Here is a 6000-nt window from a genome sequence, read left to right on the forward strand (position 1 = left end):
TTGCCCAATAACGCCAGACTTCGCCACCCTGTTCTAACAGATAAGTTCGTCGTACATCCCACATTTATTTCTGCAGTTATTCCATACAGAGTTGCTTGTCTGTTAGCATCGGCAACTCTACGCAAATGCCGCTGCTCTCGGTCGTTAAGTGAAGGCCCTCGGTCACTGTGTTGTCCTTGGTGAGAGGTAATGCCTAAAATTTCTTATTTTTGACTCACACTTGGCACTGTCGATCTCGAAAAATTGAACATTGAATTCCCTAAGTATTTCCGAAATAAAGTGTCCCAAGTTTGTAACTCCATGTGCCATTCCTATTTCAAAGTTAACTCCCGTCATGCGGCCGTAGTCACGTCGGAAACACTTTCACTTTCACTTTCACTTTCACATGAATCACCTGAGTACAAATGACAGCTACACCAACACAATGCCCTTTTATCCCTTGTGTACGCGATACTACCGCCATCTGCATACGTGCATATCGCTATCCCATGTCTTTTGTGACGGCTTAAGTACCATGTACATACTATAAACCATATGTGTCCTATTACCTTTCCCTGTGGCACGCCGTAAGTTACTTCTGTTTCTTTGAAACATTTGTCGTGCAGTATAAACTACTGGGTTTTGTTAGCCAAATGTACACGTGGGTAGAGCATGTATTGGTCTCACCGCAGACTTCTAGTACTCAGCCGCACACAATTCATATCATCAAAGTGTACGGGCCTGAAGATGGCGTTGACGCAACGTCGAAGCTAGTAGCTAAATAAATATGAAATCTTAAGTACAGCTGGAGGAGTTTCATTTTTAATAAAAATTATACCAGCTGATGTCCCATAATCATTCAATTTTAATATTGATGTACAAAGATTAAATATCCCTCGAGCCAATCAAATATTTGCAAAGACGTTACACGTGGCCGCACCTTGATTAGGAGCCTAGGATACGGTGCAGTGTCGGAAAGCTGGGAATAACGGAACTACTGGCTCATCTGGTTCCACAGTTTGCAAGGTAGCGTTCGTGAATAAAGGAAGCTGAGTACGACACAAGTAGTTGTTTTTCTGAATCTGTGCTGATATTCTGCGAGAACCTTGTTTACCTGCAGGAGCGTCATAATGTTTGAACTTCGAATACACTGTATGAGTCCTGCAAGAGAGGAACGCCAGCGCCATTTGTCTGTAATTCTGTGCATCCGCCCTTTTACCATTTTGCAGACACGGTTGTCCTGCGCTCTTTTTCATTTTCACGCAGCTGTTGACCGCACAAGAGATCTTCGATAAATATGAGCTATAAAATGAATTAATTCATTGGTGTACTGAATGTAAAATCTAAATCGAGTCAGAGGCTGGTGCCATGTTCGCTTCAGATAGTCTCCTTTTTCCAATATCAATATTTCTCAGTTGCAAGTACGTGCGTAGGTCAGGCGTTGTTGAGCTAGTATCCTCATGCGGAATTTAATATTTTTCCTCTCTGTCTCTTGTCCTCAGTTTCAAACCAGACGGCCGGCCGAAGTGGCCGTGCGGTTAAAGGCGCTGCAGTCTGGAACCGCAAGACCGCTATGGTCGCAGGTTCGAATCCTGCCTCGGACATTGATGTTTGTGATGTCCTTAGGTTAGTTAGGTTTAACTAGTTCTAAGTTCTAGGGGACTAATGACCTCAGCAGTTGCGTCCCATAGTGCTCAGAGCCATTCAAACCAGACGGATCTAGGTGGCCCCAACGACGAGCAATGAATGTGATTTTTCCAAGTGACGTGGTTGCCAAGTTTCATCGAGGAAATAGTTTCATCTAAGGACATTGAGTAGCTTTCTATACTTCTATGCGTCAGACATTGTTGTAGTAATTGGTAGTGAGCCTCACTTTGACCCATGGTGTGTGGTTTATCGAACACAAGATTCCGCTCCAGTAATACGAGCTTTGTTGCTATCTTTCAACACTCTGAGTAACTTCTGATCTCGGGACTAATGAAAATCAAACGTCATAAGCAGTCTCTATTTAATCCCGCGACTAGGTTCCTTGCAACGGATTCGCATGTCTGAAATTAAGCGCAGCCAGACTGTTCGCTGACATTGCTATAGTGTACAAGGAAGTGCGGTCTTTGAAAGACGGAGCAGAAGATCAGAAAGACTTGGACAACATTTCCAACTCATGTACGGGAGACTGTAGTAACACGCGACATCTCTTGATCGGCACTTCAGTCTAGTGACTGATTTTAAAAAATGCGAAACAGACACCACCAAAAGCAGTTTCATACTTTTTTTACAGTTTTTGTTGTTGCTAAACACAATGTTACGTTCACGAAGCACTTGTAAATATTTCTCGTTCTACACCTTTAAGTGCTATATAATGTATTAAAGATATTTAGAATATATTGTTAAGTCTTCAGTTACAGAATTTTACGGTGAATAAAATACTTTACATGGTGTTTCCGTAAAAGAGTGTAAAATTGTAACAGGATGTAGAGAGTGCTCCACTGAATAATTTGAGACAGGGAACCTGGGCTCGGAGAAGACAGCTTAAGGAGACGTGGAAATAAACTTGTCTACTGCTTTGTCTAATATTACTGTATCCCAGCTTATTTACAAGTAACATTCGTACAAGTATACACGTATTGTGCTGCTTATTTACATGTAAATTCTTGATTTCCTGCAAGGAAACAAGGAGGACGGGCCAGATTACTAAGAAGTCATGATGGAGATGTTGTTTACTTTACTCGCCCATAACGTGACTCTGTTGCATCGTCGTATTTACATTGTCCCATGACAGAACGTGCTATAAATAAACGACAGACCCATTCATTACTTACAAGGGGAGGCCGCCAATTGCGAAATTCAGATTCGATTCACACTGCGCATAATAAAAGCTCATGGCCAGAGGTGTAATGTGGCAAAGCACCAAGATGCACTTCTCAGCCGTTGTCGAGAAAATCGACAGTTAAAAGAAACCGTTGCGGTGAAATACTCTCTACGATTAACAATTTTCTCCAGCGTCGTGGCGCAGCGGTAAGCGCTCGGGTTCGTAATCCGAAGGTCGCCGGATCGAATCTCGCGCCATGCAATATTTTTTAATATTAGTTTTTTGTAATTCAAACATTAATTAATTGCTTATGCATGTTGGTGAAGACGGATCGCTCTCCAATTGTACCGCCTCCATTTTTCCGTTTGTTTAACAGGGTGTACCAAAGCTCTCACGTCCGCACTGATTTTCGACGATGTTATAAGTTGCGCTAGGGACCGCATCTATCTTCTTTCGAAGTTGGCAGGCAACTACGCTGTTATGCGGCGGCTCGTTTCGGCCCATTCAACATCTGTCCTTCAAGTGTAACGAGCGAGTAACGGAGTTTATATTTCATACCTGCCACAGCAAATTTGTGTTCGTGGGGTCTCTATTCTGATTCGAACGTTTGACTTACGCTATACGTATTCGTTTCGGAATATCGTTTCTACGTCTTCCGTTAACTATACGTGGTTAACATTATGAAGACAATTAATAACATTTGTGAAATACAACTTTGTTTGCGGAAAACATACTGATGCTCAAAGTTGCCAGTTTTTCCACGACAAACGACTTTCAACAACTTATTATGTGCACAATTGTTGCAACTGATTGCCGGGAATTATATATATATGTATATATAATCAGTGCGGACGTGAGAGCTTTGGTACACCCTGTTAAACAAATGGAAAAATGGAGGCGGTACAATTGGAGAGCGATCCGCCTTCACCAAGATGCGTAAGCAATTCATTAATAGTTTATATATATGTATATGAATTACAAAAAACTAATAATAAAAAAAATTGCATGGCGTGAGATTCGATCCGGCGACTTTCGGATTACGAACCCGAGCGCTTACCGCTGTGCCGCGACGCTGTAAAAAATTGTTAGTCGTAGAGAGTATTTCACCGCAACGGTTTCTTTTAACTGTCGATTTTCTCGACAACGGCTGAGAAATGCATCTTGGTGCTTTGCCACATTACACCTCTGGCCATGAGCTTTTATTATGCGCAGTATGAATCGAATCTGAATTTCACAATTGGCGGTATCCCCTTGTTAGTGCTATTCAGACGTACACTATAACGCTGTACAACCACCTCAATGCTGTATTTCCTGGTCGCTAGATTGGAAGGGAAGGCCCTATCCCGTGGCCTGTGAGCTCACCCGACCTGAATCCCTTTGATTTTTTCCTATGGGCATATCTAAAGTCAAATGGGTAGGAGACTACAGTGGATGCGGAGATGGAATTACTTGCTAGAATTATAGCTGCCTGTGACGTGATTCTAAATACACTTGAGATATCTGTCAGGGTGCGTCAGAAGCTTGTTCGCCTATGTCTTACTTGCATTGAGGTTGATGGCCGTCAGTTTCATCACATATAGTAAGATACAGTACAAATAGTACGTTCATTGTATCAATGATGGTGTCTGCTGTTAACTGCAACTATTCTAAGTAAAAAAGTACACAGTAATGTGTTTTATTCCTATTATCCCCTTAAGCTGGCTTCTCCGACCCCAGGTTCACTGTCTCAAATTATTCAGTGGAAGATCCTCTATGTCCTGTTAAATTTTTGCACACTCTTACGGAAACCCTGTATATTTTTTGAGCTACTTACATAACACGTCGACAGTTTAGCCATAGATCGTCAGTCGTGCACCATCTTGTGCCTTGAAACAGGTCTTTTACCACGAAACATGCTATTTATGCAAATGAACTGAGTTTGTTTAATGCACAGCACAGTACAGTACAACCATCTCAATGCTGTATTTCCTGGTCGATGGACTTGAAGGGGAGGTCCTATTCCACGGCCTGCGAGGTCACCTGGCATGAATCCCCTTTATTATTTCTTATGGGCACCTATCTTGAAAATGGAAATTTGTGTTAGTTTTCACTTCAAAATGTATTCAATTTTTAACGCATTTTTGACAATACTCATGCTTAATAGTATTTCAGGTACTCATTTCTGGTGTGTAGTAGGGCCGCGCGGGGTAGCCGCACGGTCAGGGGCGCCTTGCCACGGTTCGCGCGGCTCCCCCCGTTGGAGGTTCGAGTCCTCCTTCGGGCCTGGGTGTGTGTGTTGTCCTTAGGGTGAGGTAGTTTAAGTTAGATTAAGTAGTGTGTAACCCTAGGGACCGATGACCTCAGCAGTTTTGTCCCATACGAACTTACCACAAATTTCCAAAATATGTAGTAGGATAATGATATGAGAATAGACCAGGGGCGGGCAGGAATCCCGCACGTGTGCGGTGCACTTGCACGCGTGCAGTTAACAGGTGTTCCGCGTGCATACAGGGGCAAGCTGGCCACCCGCTTATCTCCCATCCCCACCATACCTTCTGTCCTCTTCTTCCTCTGTAATGCGTTTTGTTTCCTAGCTTGCTTTATTGAGTGAATGAATAAGGTTAGTAGGAGTGCTTGAAGGAAATCATGGTTTGAAAGAGTACCTATTACCTACGATACGTTTTATTTAATTATCACAGGTGGAGTTTACAATACGTTTAATATCTGGAACAAAATTTCTACATACAGACAAACACAAACAGTTACGTAAATTTTCATCACTGATGTTCGCTCTTAACCGAGACTTATTAATTCAGCAAATGGTTTTCCAGCTCTCGCTATATTAAGCGCAGTCTTATAACTTGCACATACCGCTGGGCTATTATTGTTGTCGTCCTGAAAACATGAAAACAGTGCTCCATAAAATTTTCAATCAGTTAGATAAGAGACATGGCGAGAGAAAGTCGCAGATCTCTCGTGACAACAGCAACTACGACAAATTCAAATGGCTCTGAGCACTATGGGACTTAACTGCTGTGGTCATCAGTCCCCTAGAACTTAGAACTACTTAAACCTAACTAACCTAAGGACATCACACACATCCATGCCCGAGGCAGGATTCGAACCTGCGACCATAGCGGTCGCGCGGTTCCAGACTGTAGTGCCTAGAACCGCTCGGCCACTGCGGCCGGCCAACTACGACAGATTCATCTGGTATCGTCAGATCGCTCTTC

This window comes from Schistocerca serialis, chromosome 2 (genome assembly GCF_023864345.2).
Source record: "Schistocerca serialis cubense isolate TAMUIC-IGC-003099 chromosome 2, iqSchSeri2.2, whole genome shotgun sequence".
Taxonomy (NCBI): domain Eukaryota; kingdom Metazoa; phylum Arthropoda; class Insecta; order Orthoptera; family Acrididae; genus Schistocerca; species Schistocerca serialis.